General features: G+C 36.3%; 1 protein-coding gene across 11 annotated transcripts in view; it reads left to right on the top strand.

Annotated features, from left to right (window-relative positions):
* The window catches only part of LOC105468894 (glutamate metabotropic receptor 5), a 580105-nt gene that overhangs the window by 436362 nt on the left and 120698 nt on the right, over positions 1 to 23045 (top strand). The window lies entirely within an intron of this gene.

Genomic DNA, 23045 nt, shown 5'->3' with positions numbered 1-23045 from the left:
CCTAATGCTGTTATATAAATAAAGCCCGTCACTTATAACGTCGAAAGTGTTTGTAGCCTTGTGAATTTTTGTTTTCCTTCTGAGCATTTAAAAACTTAAATCAAAATATTACTATGGCCCTTAAATATTTTAACTACATGGTATTGAGTCCAGAAATATATACTATTAACAATGAGCCTGATTTCAGTATGTCTTATTTAAATTGCACAATTATGAAAATCTTAAATTATAAATTGAATTTAATAATAAATTAAAAGTAAGAAGTATTAAGAGTATAATTTTTCTCTAATTATATATTGAACAGTAATAAAGTAAGCTACAAAGAATTAAGTTAAAACTGTTTCTTAATAACTATGCTATTCCATTTTTTAAGGATGATTTCCTTTATAGACATACTGTTACTTGCTTACATTCATTGTCTTTTCTGTAACTTCTCCCTGTCATCTCCAGTAGTTTCCAGAAGTGTCACTTAAGACAACAGACATTCTCACCTAAATTTCCTAAAAGCATCTCAAACTTAAACATCTAAAATTAATTTCATTATAACTTCTATAACCACCACCTCAAACTTTAGGTTCCTCCTTTTTATAGCCCCAGTTGAAGTACATGATATACTCATCCATGCTGTATCTCAAGGTGCAGGAGTGAGTAGTCCTCACTGTTTCCATCTGCACAGCCAACCAGTGACAGAATAGTGTTTGTTCTACTGTTTCACCATTTTATACTTCTGTTCCCTCCTTTTCATTGTTACCTGAATTCATGTCTCTGTACTACTGTATTCAGTATAATTTTATTATCCCTCACCTTAAATATTAGAATACCCCTATCTAATGTTTTTGATAACACCTTTTCCCTTATTCATTTGATGCTAAAAATTAGTTTCAAAGATCTTCACCTAAAAAGCAAATCTCATCAATGTTACTCCCATTCTTCAAGATTGTCCTTGGTTCTCCAATGTCAACAAAAGGAAGCCAAACTCTGCCTCAGTCAAAACTCTTCAAATTGGTCATTTATATTCTTTATGCCTCATCTTCTATTTCTTAAACCCATGAAATCTGTGTTCCAGCCATTTCACAATTGTGATCTTTCATTTTAGAACTGCATGCCCAGTTAAGCTCCTGTGCTTCTGTACACATCTTGCTCAATGAAAAGTCCACTTCAAGACATTTATCAGTTCCAATGAATTTACATTCTCATGGTTTCTAATCACTCCAGTTTTCTGTTCTTACTTTAACTTTAATTTTTTCATTTTCACCTCATTTACCTTTCGTCGTCTTTTTGCTACAAGGGAACCCAGACACTGAGCACAGATATACTTCCCTGTTTTTTGTTCCCCCAAGTAATTACTCACACAACCATCTATATGTGTACCAAACTACTATTAATAAAATGAAGATTAAATGAATGGGTTCTAGAGCAATGTAAAAGTACATTGGCAATGAGGTTTCTCTGGGTTGTAGCAATGTCACTTATTGATTCAGTGGTGGTTATCAGGGTGTGTTTATCTTAATAATTCATGTACCATTGTGGTTTTTGAACTTCTCTACATTAATGGTTTACTGTAGTGTTTAGCTTAACAACCACTGCCCCATAAAAGTGACCAAAATAAATTTCTTTCCGTGTAACGTTTCCCCATAGTGCTCTCCTGTACACACTCCCACTCCCCTACAAGCTTTTTGCCACCATGGTGCTTAATTCTCTCCCTTATTTTTCTCTGTAATCTTTCCCTTATCTCTTAGCATTTCTACACATCAACACAAGTTTCTCTCCACTTCATGTGTAGAGCCATTTAGCTGTTTCTTTGTTTCCTTGTATTCTTCAAAAATTCTACCCTTGGACAGAGATGCTCACCTTTTGAACCCAAAACTGCTTTGGGATAAAGTTAATTTGCCACACAGAAAGTAATTTACTGCAGAAAGAAAAATGATACCATCCACAGAGGCTGAAGTAACTACAGTCAATAGAAGTTTTTCTTGCTGTATTACATCAACAAATAAGTAGAATTTATCATTTTGTTAGACCAGCATGCAAACATTTTATATTCATCTTTCTCTGTTAAATTATAAATGTCTCAAGGAGAGGAGCTATCTTTATCATCTCTGTTTTCCAAACCCTTATCACAATGCCTTGAATATGAGGCAAGCATTTTATAAACGTTGTTAGATAAATGCTACTTTATTTCTCATAGTGTTAAAAAGCTAGAGGACCTAGGACCACAGTCCCTAATTTGTGGGCTGCAGGGACTGTGTGCAAAGTGTGGGTCACTGTAGATACTTTGCCTGGGTCTAAAATCCTCATATAACTGAGCATTGTTCATGGACTGAAGTATGCCTTGCATATTCTTGTGTGTATGTACAAGCTGTTGCAGTTACAAAATTATAAATTAAGAATTACTGAAATCATAGTTTTTTATGGCCATTATATGTTCACTAAATTAAAGGTACTAAAAGTACAAATAATAGTTGTAGAATGTGCACAAGTTTTTTCACATTCAAAGGGTTTTTTATATTCAAAAAGGTTGGTTTCACTATCTTAGAAGTGTTTCTTCTCTTAAAGTAAGTCTCAATCTAGAGTTGTCTACAATCTCTCTGATGAATATGTCTCACTAGTTTTTGAAGTGGGTTAGTTAGAGGATATTTCCTTATGCATCAGAATGTTATCTTCTGCCATCTTTTATGCCCTTTGAAATGTTCATTAATGGCTTAGCCAAAGCTCAGAACACTTGAGCATCTCTCAAACTGAAAATATGACTGGGGAAAATAAAAAAGTCTACTGAAAGAAAATAAGTGCTTGGGAGAGAGTAGCTAGAATACAGGAATAGTACTTTAAGAGCCAAATAAAATTAAATTAAACAACTGCTACAGCTAACACCAGATTTGAGATTCCTCATCCTTGCACCACATTAACGTTTTCAAGATTGCATTTGGAGAGAGCAGTAATCTAGTGTGAGAAAAGGATTCCGTGGTTACATTTTTGGGGATTATCCCCTATTCATATTTTAGAGATTCAATGTATATCAACATGTTGGAAAATGATAACATTTATTATAAATTATAAATTCTTCACAGCAGAGTTTGTCACAAAGGAAATTATATTAAATATATATAATATCACAACAGTGATATACATACATATACATACACACACAAACACACACACCTAAATATAAAAATGTTGTTAGATAAAGGCTACCTTATCTCTCATAGTGTTAAAAAGCTAGAGAACCTAGGACCGCAGTCCCCAATTTGTGGGCTGCAGGCACACACACACATTAGATCTATATAGTTATATATATAGTTATATATATTATGTTACAAACAATATATATTATATATAATATACAATATATAATGTACATATATAATAATATATATATAATACGTGTGTGTGTGTGTGAGTGTGTTTATTTGTCCACAGTTTCTGGCTCACAATCCCCAGAGCCCTTGTTATAGACTTTTGTTATTATATTAGGGTCTTCTAGGCCTCAGAAGCAGGCCTCAGAGTTAGACCTCAAAACTAAAAATATACTCTAATCTTCCGTTGTCTTTCTAGCTTGGAGCAAGTCATAAAGAAATTATCTGACCTACTTCATCTTATTGTAGATCATAAGATCTTCTTTTCAAAAGGGATCGTATTCCATATCCTAGAGGAAGGAATGCCACACAGAAAGGCTGATATAGTTTAGATATTTGTTCCTGCTCAAACATCATCTTTAATTGTAATCCCCAGTGTTGGATGTGGTCTGATGAGAAGTGATTAAATTGTGGGGGATGTGTTCTCATGAACAGTTTAGCACCATCCCCTTGATGCTGTTCTTGCAATAGTGAGTGAGTTCTCACCAGATCTAGTTGTTGTAAAGCGTGGCACCTTACCTCTACCCTACTCTATCTTTTTCTCCTGCTCTGGCCATAAGATATGCCTGCTCTCACTCTGCCTTCTGCCATGAGTAAAAGCTTCCTGAGACCTCCCCAGCAGCAGGTGCCAGTGCTATGCTTCCTGCACAGATTGCAGAACCATGAGCCAATTAAACATTTTTTTCTTATAAAGTACCCAGTCTTAGGTATTTCTTTATAGCAATGTAAAAATGACCTAACACAGGAAATTGGTTATCAAGGAGTGGGACATTGCTATAAAGATAACTTAAAATGCAGAAGTACATTTGGAACTTGGTAATGAGCAGAGGTCAAAAGAGTTTGGGGGTCTCAGAAAAAGACAGGAAGATAAGGGAAAGTTTAGAACTTCTTAGAGACTAGTTAAATGTCAGTGACCAAAATGATGATAGTGATATGGACAGTGAAATTCAGGCTGATAAAGTCTTAGGTGGAAATTAGGAACTTACTGGGAACTCGTGAAAAAGTCATCCTTGTCATGCCTTAGCAAAGAGCTTGGCTTATTTTATTCATGCCCTAGAGATCTGTGGAAGTTTGAACTAAAGAGTGATGATTTACAGTATCTTGCTGAGGAAATTTCTAAGCAGCCAAGTGTTCAAGATGTAGCTTTACTGCTTCTATCGGTCTCTGCTCAGATGTGAGAGCAAATAAATGACCTAAAATTGGAACTTATATTTAAAAAAGAAGAGCATAAACTTTGGAAAAAATTGCAGTCTGACTATGTTGCAGAGAAAGAGATCTTTTTCAGGTGGTAAATTGAAGCAGGCTGTGAAACAACCACTTGCTAGAGATATTTACCTAACTAAAAGGGAACCAAGTGCTACCCAAGATAATGGGGGGAAGGCCTTTTAGGCATTTCAGAGGCTCTTGTGGCAGCCGCTTCCAATGCAGGCCCAGAGGCCTAGGATGGAAGAATGCATTTGTGTGCCTAGTCCAGGACCCTGCTGCCCTGTGCAGCCTCAAAACATTATTACCCACATTCAGGCCACTCAAACTCTAGCTGTGGCTCAAAGGAGAACACGTACATCTCGGGCTGCCACTTTGGAAATGGAAGTCATAAGCCTTGCTAGCTTCCACATGGTGTTAAGCCTGCTGGCACGCAGACTACAAGAGTGAAGAATGCCTGACAGCCTCTACCTAGATTTCAGAAGCTATATGAGACAAACCGGGTGCCAAAGCAGAAGGCTGGTGCAGGGTTGGAGCCCCAACAGAGAACCACTACCGGGGCAGAGTGGAGAGGAAATGTGGGATAGGAGACCCCACAAAGAGTCCCCACCAGGGAACTGCCTAGTGCAACTGTGAGAAGGGGGCCACCATCATCCAGACCCCAGAATGGTAGATCCACTGGCAACTTGCACCTTTCATTTGGAAAAGTCACAGGCACTCAGCTCCAACCCGTGAGAGTAGCCACATGGATTGCACCTTGCAAAGTCACAGGCGCAGAGTTGCCCAAGGCTGGGGAAGCCCACCCCTTGCACCCACATGCCCTGGAAGTGGGATATGGAGGCAAGGAAGATTATTTTAGAGCTTTAAGATTTAATAACTCCCCTACTGGGTTTCAAACTTGAATGGGTCCTGTAGCCCCTTTCTTTTGGCTAATTTCTCCCTTTTGGAATGGGAATGTTTACCCAATGCCTAAACCCCCATTGTATCTTGGGAGTAAATAACTTGATTTTACAGGTTTATAGGTGTAAGTGACTTGCCTTGTCTGAGATGAGATACTGGACTTGGGACTGTTGATTGAGTTGATGCAGGAATTAGTTAATACTTTGGGGGACTGTTGAGAATAAGTGATTGTGTTTTACAATGTGAGAATAAGAGATTTGAGGGGCCAGGGGCAGAATAATATATTTTGGTAGTATGTCCTCTCTAAATCTCATGTCAAATTATAATCCCTAGTGTTGGAGGTGGGGCTTGGTGGTAGGTGATCAGATTTTCTAATGAATGATTTAGCACCATTCCCTCCGTGCTGTTCTCATGACAGTGAGTGAGTTCTCACAGCATCTAGTTGTTGTAAAGTGTGGCACTTGTCCCACCCTCCACTCTCTCTCTTGCTCTTGCTCTGGCATGTGATGTGCCTGATCCTGCCTCACCTTCCACCATGAGTAAAAGTTTCCTGAGGCCTCCCCAGAAGCACATGTTTGTACTATACTTCTGTACAGCATGCAGAACTGTGAGTCAATTAAACTTCTTTTCTTTCTTACTAAGTTCCCAGTCTCAAGTATTCCTTTATAGCAATGCAAGAACCCCCAACACAGAAGCCAAGAATCTACACTTTTTGTCTAATCATATTTTTACAGTATTGTCAGTCATGCCCAATTAATGGCATCTCTGTAAATTACAAAGAGAGAGGGTTCAGATAGACTCCCAATAACTGAACTAATGGGGGTTCCTGAGGATGATGCACCCAGGGAGAGCATGGAAGCTCCACACCCCTTCCCCTATACCTCACTGTATACATCTCTTCACGTGTATCTTTGTAATATCTTTTATAATAAACTGGTAAATGTAAGTTTCTATGAGTTTTGTGAGCCACTCTAGCAAATCAACTGAACCCAACGAGAGGTCATGTGAGCTTTACCTTCAAGCCAGTTGGTCACAATTTCTGGAGGCCCAGACTTATTACTGGTGGGAAGAGGGAGGGTGGTCTTGTGAGGTTAATGGAGGCTACTCCATTAACCTATGGGATCTGATGCCATCTCCAGGTAGGTAGTATCAGAATTTCATTGGAGGACACTCATCTGGTGTTTGCTGCAGAACTAATTGCTTGCTTACTCATGGAGAAAACTCCACACGTGGTCACAGAAGTCTTCTGTGATGATTGTTGTTAAGTGAGAGAACAGGAAAAGTACAGTTTGAGTTTTTACTCTCAGAACTCTGAACTCACATTATTATTTAACACTGATTAGCACCATACTTTAGGAAAGACTGTACTAGAACAATAATAACAGACATTGAAGAAAAATATTGATCACATGATACTAGTGCATGTAGTAAAATATCCTGATCAGAAGCCCATTTGTGTCTTCATATCAGACAAAATTAATTAGAATTTCATGTGACATTATTGGCTTAATATCCATTCTTGAATTATTTATATTTTGATATGTTTCATTGCCAAAAAAATGAAAGTTTGTCCATGCTGGAGTCAGTATTAAGGAAATAGAATATAAAGCCATATCAAAGCCCCAGATATGAAAGTTCTGAGAGAAATAATTTTACATATTTCTTATTTAAATTCCAGAGTTTAAGAAATGATTGTAATTATCCACTCAAGTAAGTGTTTAGTGCAGGCAGTTTTCAGTGATGAATATCCACTGTCAAAAAATACTCAATGAGATCCCAGAAGCAAGTCCTTAATTTAGAAAGACCAATTTTCTACAAACTCCTAAGGCACTAGAACTTGAACCCAAGGTACGTTAAAGATACGTAAGACATACCAAATTGAGACCTGATAAGCTTGTTGAAAAATACAAAAAAAATTAGCTGGGCAGGGTGGCACGCACCTGTAGTCCCAGCTACTCAGGAGGCTGAGGCAGGAGAATGGCGTGAACCCGGCAGGTGGAGCTTGCAGTGAGCAGAGATCGCACCACTGCACTCCAGCCTGGGCAACAGTGCGAGATTCCATCTCCAAAAAAAAAAAAAAAAAAAAAAACCTTCAAGATTATCATGAGGCTTAAATATGATTATGTATGGGAAAATGGCTGCTTCTTTTGAAGATGAAGTAATAAAAATGGAATTTACTCTCCTGCTTGAAATAACAATAGCAGCAAAACCAGACAAAATTCAAAAAACAAGTTTGCAAGACACTGGACCTCAAACAATGAAGACAATTATTCTCAAGAGACAAGAAATAGAAGATGTGACCCTTCTGATGTAAGAAAATGGAATTGAGTTCAGAGAGATCAACGAAGCTAGAGTTGGTAGAGCACAGAAACAGAGAGGAGAGAACTGTGTGAAGAGAGAATGCTGGAGATGTGTAGAGGCTCCCTCCTGAGCATTCAGCTTAGTATTGATCAAACATGCATGACCCGGGAAAGAACCACTTAAAACAGAACACTGTTCCCAGCAATCATATGGTAAAGGAGTCAGACTGGAAAAAACATGTAGTTCAGATACCTCAAACAATATTTTAAGGACATATTCTAGCATTAAATATTAGGAAAAAATGAACGAACCAATGGCCACAGCTTCCACCTCAAGAAATTTGTAAAAGAAAAGCAAATTAACCACAAAGTAAATAGATAAAAGGAAATAATAGATCAGAGTGAAAATCAGTGAACCTGGAGACAGAAACACAACAGAGAAAATTCAATAAAAGTAAAGCCTGTTTCTTTTAAATGATCAATCAAATCAAAAAACCAAATTGGTCAGAAAAAAAGAAAAGAGAATACAAATTACTAATATCAGGAATGGGTGAGGCAACATCACTACAGGTTTTATAGATATGAAAAAAAAATAAAGAAATACTATGAACAACTTTATGACTTAATTTAGCTAAAATGAAAAAAATTCCTTGAAATTAACATTCTACCAATGTTCACTGGAGGATAAAGAGAAAACATGAATGATCCTATATTTGTTAAATTGAATTTATAGTTTAAAATTTTCCCACAAAGAAAACTCTAGCCCCAGATTGGTTTCACTGGTGAACTGCTGTCAAACATTTAAGGAAGAACAGATATCAATTCTATATAAACTCTACTAGAAAAGTAAAGAAATAGAAATACTTCCTCATTCAATCAATGAAGATAGAATTACTGATACCAAAACCAGACCAAAATATCCCATGGAAAACAAAGAAACAAACAAAAAAATATACACCAATATACCTCATATAGACCTCATGAACATTGATGTAAATATATTAAACAAAATTTTTTAAATCAAATCTAATAATACGTTTAAAAAGTATAACATATTATGACCAAGTAGTGTTTATCTTGAAATGTAAGTTTGGCTTAATATTCAAAAATTGATCCATGCAATTTATTATATTAACATATAACATTTTAATGAGAAAACCTATTATAATAATTTTTGATGAAATGATTCACAAACTAAAAATAGACAGAAACTCTTTTTTTTTTTTTTTTTTTTGAGACAGCGTCTCGCTCTGTTGCCCAGGCTGTAGTGCAGTGGCACAATCTCAGCTCTCTGCAACCTCGCCTCCCAAGTTCAATCAATTATCCTGCCTCAGCCTCCGAGTATCTGGGATTACAGGGGCATACCACCACACCCCGATAATTTTTATATTTTTAGTAGAGACAGTGTTTTACCATGTTGGCCAGGCTGGTCTCGAACTCCTGACCTCAAGTGATCCACCCACCTTGGCCTCCCAAAGGGCTGGGATTACAAGCATGAGCCAGTGTGCCTGGCAGAAACTTTTTCAATCTACTAAAAATATTTTTCCCTATGGTCAGGCAAGGAAGTTGGCTTTCAACTCTATAGGTTCTAGTCAGTGAAATAAGTCAAGAAAAAAATAAATGATATCCAGATTTTAAAGAATGAAGTAAAACTCTATTAATAGATGACATAATTGTCTTTCTAGAAAAGCAATGGTGTTTACAAACTAAGTTCTAGTGAGTTTATTACATTTTTGTAATAGAAGATATGAATTATACAAAAATGAATTGTATTTCTATATAATAGTAGTAAACAATTAGAAATTAAAATTTTAATACATTAGTATCATTTACTGGACATCCACATGTGGAAAAATAAAATTGGACCCTTACTTCACACCATATACGAAAATCAACTCAACATGAATTAAAGGCTTAAAAATAAGACCTAGAAACATAAAACTACTGGAAGAAAACATACGGGAAAATCTTCTTGATAGTGGCCTGGACAATGATTTTTTGGGGGCATTATGACCCCAAATGCATAGCAACAAAAACAAAAACAGACAAGGAATTTAATCAAACTACAAAGCTTCTGCAAAGCAAAGGAAACAATCAACAGAGTGAAAAGACAACCTAAAGAATGGAAGAAAATATTTGCAACCATGTATCTGATAAACTTCAAAACATAAAATAAATGCAAACAACTCAATAGCAAAATTAAAACATACACACATAAATCTAAAATCAGGACTAAGGATTTGAATACACGTTTCTCAAAAGAAGATATACAAATGTCCAACGGATATATGAAAGGTGCTTAACACTGCTAATCATTAGAGAAATGTAAATCAAAACCACAATGAGATATCATCTCACATCTATTAGAATGGCTACTATCAAAAAGATGAAAGAAACGACATGTTAGCAAGGATGTAGAGAAAAGGGGACCCTGTATACTGTTGGTAGAAATGTAAATTGGCACAACCATTATGGAAAGCAGGATGGAAGTTCCTAAAAATATTAAAAATAAAACTACCTTATGATACAGCAATCCTATTTCTGGATATATATCCAAAGGAAATGAAACTGGTATATCAAAGAGGTATCTGTACCCAACATTCATCACAACATTAGTTGCAATAGCCAAGAGGTGGAAATAATCTAAATGCCAAAAGATAAGCTTTTTAACAAATGCTACTGAAAAATTTGTATATCCACATGTCCTTCCTCCCCACCAAAATTCAGTCTATTCCTTGCAACGTAGAGTCCTGTGCTACATAACGATTCAGTAAATGATGGTCCACATATACAACAATGTTCTCATAATATTATAATGGCACTGAAAAATTATTGTTACCTAGTGATGTCATGGTGCAGCACATTACTCATGTGTGGTGATGCTGATGTAAATAAACCCAGTGCACTGCCAGTTGCATGAAAGTATGGCACATACAATTATGAATACAACATAATTTTTAAAATAATAATGTTTATGTATTTACTATGCTATATTTTTATCATTACTTGGGAGTGTACTCTTTCTACTTACAGGAAATAAAAAGTTAACTGTAAAACATCCTCAGGCAAGTCCTTCAGGAGGTGTTCCAGAAAGTATTGTTATCATAGGAGATAACAGCTCCATGTGTTATTGCCCCTGAAGACCGTCCAGTAGGATGAGATGCAGAGGTGGCAGACAGTGATATTGATGATACTGACCCTGTGCACGCCTAGGCTAATGTGTGTATGTATCTTAGTTTTTTAAAAAAACATTTAAAAAATAATAGGAAAAGATTATGTAATAAGAATATAAAGATTATGTAATAAGAATAAAAAGATTATGTAATAAGAATATAAAGATTATGTATTATAATAAATAAAATAATAATTTATTCTTAATAAGAATTAAGAATAAAAGATTATGTAATAAGAATATAAAGAAGAAAACATTTTGTGCATTTATACAATGTTTTAAGCTATGTGTTATTACAAAAGAGTTGAATAGTTAAAAATAAAGTAAAAGTTTATAAAGTAAATGTTACAGTAAACTACGGTTAATTTGAAGAAAAATAGTATTTTTTTATAAATTTAGTGTAGCCTAAGGATATATTGTTTATAAAGTCATAGTGGCATACAGTAATGTCCTAGTCCATCACATGCCCTCACCACTCACTCACTGACTTGCCCAGAACAACTCCCAGTCCTGCAAGCTCTATTCATAGTAAGTATCCTGTAGAAGTATACCATTTTAAAACTTTTTGTGTCATACTTCTACTGAACTTTGTCTATATTTAGATATACAAACACTTAAACTTTTGTATAATTGCCCACAGTATTTGGTACAGTAAAATGCTGTACAGGTTTGTAGCTTAGGAGAAACCAACTATATCATATATTCTATGTGTGTAGTAGGTTGTGCATAACCACCCTCTAAGATGTTCAAACAGTGATGAAATTGCCTAACTGCACCTTTCTCAGAATATATTCTTGTCATTAAGTGATGTATGAATGTATATAAAAATTAACTAAAAATCAATTTTAGCTAGTTATGGTGGTTCGTGCTTGTAATCTCAGCACTTTGGAAGGCCAAACCAGGAGAATCATTATAGGCCAGGAGTTCAAGACCAGACTAAGCAACAAAGCGAAACTCCCCCCTGCCTCTTTACAAAAAATAATTTAAAAAATTTAGTCAGGTAATCGGTTACAGTAGTGCCTGCCTGTAGTCCCAGCTACTCGGGAGGCTAAGGCAGGATTGCTTGAGCCCAGGAGTTCAGCACTGTAGTAAGCTATGATTGCACCACTGTACTCCACCCTGAGTAACAGAGCAAGAACCCATCTCAAAAAATGAAAATTATAGATATAAATGTGCAACCTAAAACTATAAAATATCTATAAGAAAGCATGAAAAACCATCCATGACCTTATGTTAGAAAAAGTTTCTTATATGTTACAGCAAAACACAACGAGTAGAAGAAAAAATGACTGTGTTGGACTTCATCAAAATTAAAAATTAAAAACACTTGCTCTTTAAAAGACTTTAAAGAGTGGAAGAATTTGTATATAATTTACCTATATTTGGGATAAATGAGAAATTCTTTAAAAATAATAACAATGCAGTTTTTAAAATGAGCAAAATGAAAAGCCATTTCTTTTATTTTTAATTTTTGTAGTTTATGTGTTTATAGGATACATGACCCAGTAAGTGTATAGTGGTATCTTATTGTGGTATAAATGTTCACTTTCCTAATGATTAGTGATATTGAGCATCTCCTATATCTATCTGCCACCCATACATCTTCTTTGATGAACTGACTATTCAAAATATGCTTGCTCAAAATATTGATGAACAGTTATTTCATCAAAGAAGATATAAGGATTGCAGATAAGTACAGGAGAAGATGCTCAATATGATTAATCATTAGGAAAACAAAAATTTATACCACAATAAGATATCATTATGTACTTAATAGTATGGATAAAATTATAAAGCCTGGTCATATCAACTGTTGGGAAGAATGTAGAGGAACACATATTCTCGTGTACTGCTGGTGAGAATATAAAATGCTGTAACCATTTCAGAAAATAGTTTGACAGTTTCTTAAAAAGTTAAACATATAGCCACCATTTGGTGCAGCCATTCTACTCCTATATATTTAAGGAATAGTGTTCAAAACGATGTTATTTGTAATAGCTCAAACTCCAAAAAACCTAAATATTCACCAACAGGTTAAAGAATATACAAACTGTGATATATTCATATAATGGAATATTAATTCTCAACATAAAGGAATGACTAATTAATACACCCAACAACACAGTAAAAATCAAAGTAATTATGAGTCCAAGTAGCCAGAAAAGCCAAAGCAGGAGGATCACTTGAGGCCAGGAGCTCGAGATCAAACTGGGTAACATAGGGAGACCCCGTCTCCACAAAAAAATAGAAACATTGGCCAGGTGTGATGGCACATACCTGTAGTCCTAGCTGCTTGGGGATCTGAGGCAGCAGGATCACTTAAGCCTACAGTGAGCTAGGATTGCACCACTGCACTCCAGCCAAGATGAAGGAGTTAGATCCCATCAAAAAAAAAAAAAAAAAAAAAAAAGTACATACTGTGGGATTCAATATCTATGAAACTTTAGAAAATGCAAAGTAATCTAGAGTGACAGAAAGCAAATCAATGGTTGCCTAGGGATGGGAACAGGGAGTGATGGATTACAAAGGTGCAGGAGGAACCTCATGGAGGTGATGGATATGTTAAGTATCTTGATTTTTGTGTGGTTTCATGAGAGTATACATATGTGAAAACTTATCAAAGTGTTCAATTTCAATATGAGCAGTTTATGTCAATTGTACTTTAATAAAACTGTTCAGAAATGTTTAAGGACAAATATCTATTTGTCCTTTTATACATATATATCTATAAAACATAAAATAATCATCTGTCAGACTTATTTCTCAGGCTTCAAAGAATTCTAGCAAATAACCAAGTCCCTTATCTCTCATATATTTTGTGATTTTGATGTCTGTAACCAAATGGAAATTTACTTTACAAAAGGATGTTTTTCTCCTCCTGCTTTTAATACCTAAGCTTGTCCCTTTTGAGCTGCTCAGTGAATTATTCTCTCCCAGTCTCTCAGATGGCTCAGGTAAGCCATGCTGTGAAATGCACAGGAGTGAGAGCTTTGGAGTGATCACCTATGTTAAATTCAGCTCACCATTCACTCACTCTGTAACCAGGGACCAGTTATTTAGCCTTGCCTTCTTCATTTCCACAATTCAGACAATAATTATATTTTAGAGTCATCACGGGGATAAAATGGTATGATATAGGTAAAGATCCTATAAAAGGATCTCAAGAAATGTTACATTAAAACTTTACACTTACAATCAATTGTGCTTTAGAAAATATTTGCATTTAGGTTATTGTGGAAAAGAAATACAAAGTGTGGTATTAGTAAATATATTTCCCAATAATATCCAGGCTAGGAATGGTGATTTACAGCATATTACTAGAATATAACATTTAATATAAAAACAAAAAACAGATGTTTCCTCTGCCTATTCATAACCTTATTCTTCATATTCATGTATGTGTTTTAGTGTGGTACACCTGTCTTATACAAGGTGCCATTCTCTGAGATATTATAAAAAACTAACTTTAATTTCAATTTTATGGCTGAGTGTCAAATGCTATATATGAGTTTACCCACATCACCATGACAAGTATGTGGGAAGGTTTTTGCCACAGTCCTCATGGTTGGCCTCGTGTTTTGACATTTCAGTAATTGCCAGTGTCACAACCTTTAAAAATTACAGAGAACTGACACCTAGTCCAGATGGCTGCTAAATAAAGAAGCTGCTGTCCCCACAGCTGTGACGTGGTACTGAAGACAGGAGAGCCTTCTATCAAAGATACGGTCACTGAGAAATGATGTGAAAGATCTTGACTTATAAAATATAATAACTGGCTGGGTGCAATGGCTCATGCCTATAATCCCAGCACTTTGGGAGGCCGAGGTGGGCAAATCACCTGAGATCGGGAGTTCAAGACCAACCTGACCAACATGGAGAAACCTCGTTTCTACTAAAAATACAAAATTAGCCAGTTGTGGTGATGCATGCCTGTAATCCCAAATACTTGGGACACTGAGGCAGGAGAATGGCTTGAACCTGGGAGGCAGAGGTTGCAGAGAGCCAAGATCAAGCCATTGCACTCCAGCCTGGGCAACAAGAGTGAAACTCCATCACAATGTGTGTGTGTGTGTGTGTGTGTGTGTGTGTGTGTGTGTGTATTACATTAGTAAATTATTATTAAGCCCTTTGCAATACTGGGCAACCCTGGAGTGGAATACAAGGAAAATATATGATCTAGTACTTAACTTCAGGGTCTCTACATTCTGCTAAGGAATAAAAGATATACTAAAAGATTAAAACTAGAAGAGTCATTTTCCCTTCAGCAAATACTTATTGAATAACTACTATATATCATTAGGCATTTTAGATACTAGAGTTACAGAAGTAAACAAAACAGACAAAAAGTCTTGCCTTTGTGGAACATACATTCCTGTTAGGGGAGATAGAGTAAAACAAAATAGATAAGTGAAACATATATTGTATTAGATGGTGATAATTGCTAGAAGAAAAATAAAGCAGGAAAATAGGATTTAGAGTGTTGGGGAGGGTGCACCTTACTGAATTTTGTATAAAACCCAGAAAGTGAGGAAGGAGTGACCCAAGTTGTTAAGGGAGATGATGATTTCAGGAGAAGGAAATTACATGAATAAAGCCTGGAGAGGTGTGGGAACTGTCATAGGTAAGGAAACAGATGGGAGACCAATGTGGCTGGAGCAAAGTAAGTTGGGGAAACAAGTAGAAGATGATGTCAAAGAGGTCACAGAAGGTGAGATCTTGGAAAGCTGTGTGGGCCACTGTGCTGACTTTGGCTTTTATTCAACTGAGACATGAAGCCACTAGAAGACTTAGACAAAGACAGGACTTGAACTAGCCTTTTTTGTAACAGATAACGTTGACTGCCACAGAGCTTTAAACAGATTGTCTGGTTATCAAGCATCACGGGAATGTGTAACTCAAAGAGTAAGTCATGCAAGTCTGTGGATAGGAGAAATCAATTCAGGTCAGAGTATCCAAGGGCAATTGGAGGAGACAGCATGGGGATACTGTGGGTAAGTGGGGTGGTATGGGTAAGTGGCCAAGTAGACAGAATAGCCTGAGGAAATAGGGAAGTGTAGCTGGAGTAGAAGAGTCCATCATGAAGATGTTCCCTATTTGTCCATCCTCAATAAAGAAGGCATTCTAATTCACAAAACCCTCTACCTCTGGAGGGGGTCTCAGAATTTGCCTGCCATGTTCACAGACAGAAATGGATTAGGAAGATTAAAGCAGAAAAGACACTATACATAAGCAGAGATAAGGTGGGAGAGGTAAGGTGCAGTCAGACTATAGATATGTTTGATGCATAGCTGACATATTTGAGTTTGAGAATGAATAGCAATGCAAAGTTGTTGGGTATTACTGAGCATAGCCCTGCCATGGAATTCTACTAAAGAAGGTCTGGTCATTTGAAGGAATTTTATGTTAAAAGAATTTTGACACTACCAATAGACCCAGTACAAATGCGTTTTCAGGGTCCTTCTTCCAGAATTATAACCATCAGATCCAGATATCAAATTCCTTCAGGTGCTGGAGCTTTGGTATGGCAAAGATAGGCTAGATGTTCAGCAAATCCATTTCCTTTTCCTGAGCACATAGGAAAGCACCATTTGCAAACCTACTTTGCAGTACCTGACTATAATTGGTCAACAGAATATGAGCTAAAGTGATGTGTGCTACTTAAAGGCCTGCGTTCTAAAAATACACAAAAGATCCTGGTCTCAATCTCCCTCCTACATTCATGTGACTAGAAAAAAAGGGATCCAAAGTTGGCAAAATCATGCGTTAGAAAGAGCTTGGCTCCCTGAGTCACTTCGAAACTGAGTCAGGAGCACTTCACAATCTATATTAGATTGTGATATAAGCAAAAAATAAACTTTTATTGTATTAAGCTACTGGTTACTTGAGTCTATTGTCATAGCAACTATTGTTAATTATCATGACTTGATATACCTTTCTCCTGCTCCTGATGGACAGCAGCAGGCCTTTGTCATGATATGTAAATGCCAGTCTACACCAAAGTGACTACAAGAATTAAAGGATCCAACTGTTACCATAGTGATTCCCACTGACCCTGCAAATTCAATTTATTTTGGAATAGATCCAGGATATTTGAGCTGTTGCTTGCAAAACATTTTACTGATCAGCTCAAGGGTTCATGACTATCAGAGCAGACATTAAAATATAACCTAAATGGCACATGATTTCTTTTCAATGAAGTATTGATACAAATTCAAGGCATGAATTAAATTTCTTTCATATATTCTTTATCAAATTATCACTTTTTAACATCCATTAAGCATGATCCTGAACTAGTTTTAAGAGTTACAAGAGAAGAGGCCAAGAATAGTTAGTGGTTAATCTCTTCCATCTTATAATTTATCTGGGAATACCTTCAATACAAGATTATACATAATAAGTAGAAAATAGTTGAAATGTGACTTAATGTGGTTCTAGGCGTTAGAGAAGTAGAGAATTCATGCATCTGGGGAAATCAAGGATTAATGACATAGCTAGTCTTTGAATTGAATCCTGAAGTTTGGTTGGGCTGTGAGACAGGGAGTTGGAGGCAGAGTATTTCAAGCTCAAACAGCTTGGCAAACTGAATAATGGAGTTGAGAAAATACATGTCCTACTCAGTGTCACAGATTATAACAAATAAGACTGAGAATTTAAGTTTGAAAAGATTTTTTTAAATCATGCATGTCGAACCATGATTTGAGGAATTTTCTTCTATATCTTAATTGTTGAAGATGTAATCAAAAGCCACATTTAAAAAGATTAATCTGACAGTATAATTCAGAGTTTGTTGGGTGAGGGAGAGATTACCTTTATTTTATTAAGCTAATGGGAATTTGAGGGTGTCATAGAAGTTATTGTTAGGTGACAGAAGAATGAGGTAAACTTAGTGATCCTCTGCAGGGTTGAAGGAAAGGGAGAAGGCAAGGGTGACATAAAGGATTCAATTTTAGGTGATTGAGAAAATTTTGTAAATAGAGAAATAGGGAAAGAGGCAAGATTGCGGTAGAGAAGGTGAGTTCTGCTGAAAATATTTCAAATTTGAAGTGTACACATGTTGCTGTTGTACAGGCAATTAGGAGGAGTATGACTGACATCTTAATGACATGCAGTGGTAATGAAGAATCCCTGGTGCAAAATTACTAAGAGTGAATAGAAGGCTAGAAACTGTCCCTAATGTGCATCTTTCAGATAGTAATTACAGGAAGAGCTGGGTCCATCAGACCCAAAAAATGTTCCACAAAGAAATGTAAGGTAAACTCATGTATCTCGTATTCATAAATGTGATAATGTGATTAAATTGATTGATTTATGAATGGTGGATTTATGGAAATGAAAAGTTATGCACATTTGAAGACATCACAGTAAAGTGGTTTTGCACAAGCTTTGGCATTTGACAGGCTAGATTTATATCCTGGCTCTGCCACTTAATAGCTCTATGACACTGGACAAATTGCTTAAACTCTCTTTCTTCACTTTCTTCAGTTGTAAATTTAGGATAATATTAAATGCCTAGCAGATAGAAATCTTATGAAAAGAACATGGAATAGTACCTATGAAGCATTTAACATAGTGTTAAGTCAGCTTGGGATGCCATAAGAAAATAACATAGACACAGTGGTTTAAACAACATTTTATTTTTCACAGGGCTGGAGGCTGGAAGCCTGAGATCAGGATGTGAATATAGTTGGATTCTGGTGAGGTCTTATTTGCCGACTTACAGATAGCCTACTTCTTGCTATGTGCACACTTGGCAGAAAGGGAGAGAAATTCAAGGCATGAAACAAATTTTTTTCATGTCTTCTTTATCAAGTCACTGGTATCTCTTCTTTTAAGGACATTAACCCTGTCATGAACAGGCTACCCTCATTATCTCATCTAAACCTAATTACTTCCCAAAACCTCATCTCCAAATACCATCACACTTGGAATTAGAGTTTCTTCAACATATTGGGGGTATTTGAGGGGACATAATTTAGTCCATAATACATAGTCTCTGTCATTTAGTAAAACTCAATAAATTACAACATTATTAGGCATATTTCTTCTGCACTTTTTTCTAGCAATTTCACAGAGCCAAGAATAAAAGAATGTAAATCTAAGAAAGAATTCAACCAAAAATTACATTGTATGGAGAAATGAAACTCAAATAAATGGAAGTCAGAAATCTCTATGAGTCACAGTGGAGAGGTTTGTGCATTTATAAACTAAGTGCAAACTCTTATTGCCAGAAGGTTTCCGATTAGACTGCTTTATATATTCTGCTTTAATTGGCATGTTTTACATCTGTGAAATTCTAGCAAAATATAAAAGCAACATTTAAGAATGTTTTATGATCTAAAACCTCTTATCTATACTATAGCTATGTAATCCATGGCATTATACAAAGCTGTGTTTAGCAGTAGTGCTTCTCTGCCATTTTCTGTCTCTGTGACCTTAGGCAAGTTGTTAAATCTCTCTATATTTGGTGTAACCTGTAAAGGCTGCTCTCAATTTGGTGTAACCTGTAAAGGCTGCTCTCAATTTACAAAATTGTTGGAAGAATTGTCCAAGAAGCATGTCTGTGAAAGTTTAGTGTGAGGTAATCTGGTAAAATTAAAATAAAATAAAATAAGCTAGTCATTTAAAACGTGCTCTGTATATGTGACATTTCTTAGAGCTCACTGCCTGTTACCTCTGAATTCTACCTGGAATTTTTGTGTTTTGCCTAGACTGTGGCACAGGAGAAATCATCATAGCTTTCTCCTTTGACCCAAGCTACAAATTCTCTCTTCTTTTCTAGAGTTTGGATTTGTGTTATTGCTCTTTGTTTGCTTGGTTTTTTGTTGTTTTTATTTTCATTTCTTTTTCAACTCTTATTTTAGAATTAGGGGTACGTGCACACATTTGTTACAAAGGTATATTACATGATGTTGAGGTTTGGGGTATGGTTAGACCCATCACCCAGGAAGTGAGCACAGTACCCAACAGGTAGTTCTTCAGCCCTTGCCCCCCTCCCTCTCTCTCCAATTAAACATTCCCTCTAGGTTACAGCATCTTAAGAGTAAATTGCATGGCCTTTTCAGGCCCACAATTCTATACGATAATGTTGGTACGATGCTAGTGCTTAACAATTTTTAATATGAATGTCAAATTGTGACCCATGAAGAAGAAAATCCACCCAATACTTCTTTTCTAAGGACTTTTCCTTAGAAAAATTACTCTTTGTGTAACAATTTGGCTAGATTCCAGGATACTTACTGGGCCACCTGTGATAGAGTGCAGAGGTACTATGGATTCAAAGTCAGGGACACTGGTATAGCCTTTTCTCTCTTTCCTCATACACTCTTGCTATGGAAGTAAGTTGAAGTAGGGCATATTCTTATCTGGAGGCAAGCCTGGCCATTTTGTTCCCTGTTCTCTGAGTGAGGTAGAAATCCTAGCTCTCTGGATCTTTGGCACCCTTGAGTTCTTTAGCCTGTTCCCTGTAGAGCTGCCAAATCTTACTAGTGTAAGATTTGCATCTGAGGCTGAGGAATAGATCCCTTTGATATAAAATTTAGGTTTACTTCATTCCAAATGACCATGGTTTGAATAATAAAGCATTTTAATTTCACATATGAGGTACGGTCATTGTTTGGCAAGACTGTATCACATAAGTAAACCTCATGCAAAACAGTAGCTATAGTTTTATACAATTCTGTATTCCTAGATCCCCTAGCAATAACACCATCTTAGTTGTATCAATATCTTACCTCTGTTTCTAACACAGGGGAAAATTAAGTCTGAAACATAGTAAATAACTTCAAAGAGTTTTTTTTTAAATCCTGAATAACCAGGTATTATTGAATATCACATGGAAAAATTTAGAAAGCAAAACTGATGTTTTAATTGATTGTCTAAGAAGCACATAGCAAATTTTCTGCAATAAGGGTTCCCTTGATGCCTGAATTTTTAATTTTTAATTTTTATTCTTTACAGTTAGGGTCTTGCTGTGTTGCCCAGGCTGAAATGCAGTGGTGCCATCATAGCTCACTGCCACCTCAAACTGCTGGGCTCAAGAGATCCTCCCACCTTAGTCCCCCAAAGCACTGGGATTAGAGGCATAAGAAACCATACCCAGCCTGAAATTTTTAGTTTCTTATTTCAGTTTCCCTCTTGTCATTGTTCCTTCCTCCCATGTTTCTCATTCTCTTTGGAGTACGTACATAAGTACGTCCATAAGGCATGGCCCAGGGTTTTCTCTTATCCTCTCAGGCAATATTTAATTAAGCTTATTCAGCAGACAAGAGAGGGAAGAAAATTCATCTGGTGATTCTTTCTCTATACAGAATTACTAGATTCAAATAGTCACAGATAATTGGAAGGTATTCTCCCTTGTGAAATCAGGTTCCAGGGTGCGAGGCATATGCTATTCCAGATCAGGAGAAGCCAGTAGTGAACTGAATTTGACGTTTGCATTTTCTTTCTTAAATAATTTGGCTCAGGAAAACTTTTGGTCCATGGTTTGACTTTAATATAAAGTTAAATAATTTAATTCTCTTGGACTGTAGGCCTTCATACAAGCCCATCAAACACTGAAGAGAGCCAAGCCACTCATTATTATAAAAATCAATAGTTGAATTGGAACTTAAATAATTAGTAAATGTGTATCCAGTTGATTGCAGGTTGCTTTTCCAAACAACATTTTGACTCATGCCAGTGGTTTCGTTGCGATCACTAAAAACCAATTTTAGTTTGACTTTTTTAAGACAAATAAATGACATAAACAGTATTGGTTTAAAGAATATTGCCCACCCCCACCACCCGGATGTACTGGTAGCTAGAAGACCAAGTTTGGAAAGCTGGCCCAGGTCCATAGGCTTCCAGGAAGCAGGAAACCGCTTTTAGCAATTTGGCCAGAGTATGACTACATTTGCACCCTATCACGAACATGATTGCAAATAAATACTGATCATTCTTTTGCTTTACTTAGCTTTCTCCAGATTCCTGGAATACAGCTGCCAATTTACTGAGCCTGGGTTACATTCCCATTGCTTGGCAGTCAAGTAAAAGGAACACAGGGGAATAAAAGCTACTTCAGTTTCCCAAATGAAAAAATAATACAGTTTTCCATAATCTAGGTAAAATAAGAGGTCCATCAAAATTAGAAAAGCGATTTGTATTTTATGCAGCCCAATCATGAAGATTTCTATAGCTTAATTTGATAATTGAGGACAATATAAGTGGTCTCAGGCTGGGCACGGTGGCTCATGCCTGTCATGCCAGCATTTTGGGAGGCTGAGGCGGGCGGGTCACCTGAGGTCAGGAGTTCGAGACCAGACTGGCCAACATAGTGAAACCCTGTCTCTACTAAAAATATGAAAAATTAGCCAGGCATGGTGGTGGGCACCATAATCCCACCTACTCAGGAGGCTGAGGCAGGAGAATCGCTTGAACCTGGGAGGCGGAGGTTGCAGTAAGCTGAGATTGTGCCATTGCACTCCATGCTGGGTGACAAGAGCGAAACTCTGTCTTGAAAAAATAAAAAATAAGTGGTCTTATTATCATCATTATCATAATTAACACTTAACAAGCGGTTGCTTGCTAGGTTCTATTCTTATCCACACTTTCCATATACTATCTCATTTTATGCTCCCATCAAATTTTATGACACAATTACTATTAGTGTCCTTTTAACAAAAATCCAGTAATATTTAGAGAGAGTAGATATCTTGCCCAGGATTATCTAATTAAACTAAAGAGTTTCTGCACAGCAAAAGAAACTACCATCAGAGTAAACAGGCAACCTACAGAATGGGAGAAATTTTTACAATCCACCCATCTAACAAAGGGGTAATATCCAGAATCTACAAAGAACTTAAACAAATTTACAAGAAAAAATCAAACAACCCCATCAAAAAGTGGGCAAAGGATATGAACAGACACTTCTCAAAAGAAGACATTTATGCAGCCAACAGTCACATGAAAAAATGCTCATCATCACTGGCCATCAGAGAAATGCAAATCAAAACCACAATGAGATACCATCTCATACCAGTTAGAATGGTAATCATTAAAAAGTCAGGAAAAAACAGGTGCTGGAGAGGATGTGGAGAAATAGGAATGCTTTTACACTGTTGGTGACAGTGTAAACTAGTT

Source organism: Macaca nemestrina, chromosome 12, assembly GCF_043159975.1.
Source record: "Macaca nemestrina isolate mMacNem1 chromosome 12, mMacNem.hap1, whole genome shotgun sequence".
In the NCBI taxonomy this organism is placed as follows: domain Eukaryota; kingdom Metazoa; phylum Chordata; class Mammalia; order Primates; family Cercopithecidae; genus Macaca; species Macaca nemestrina.
This window is presented reverse-complemented; position numbering and strand designations above follow the sequence as displayed.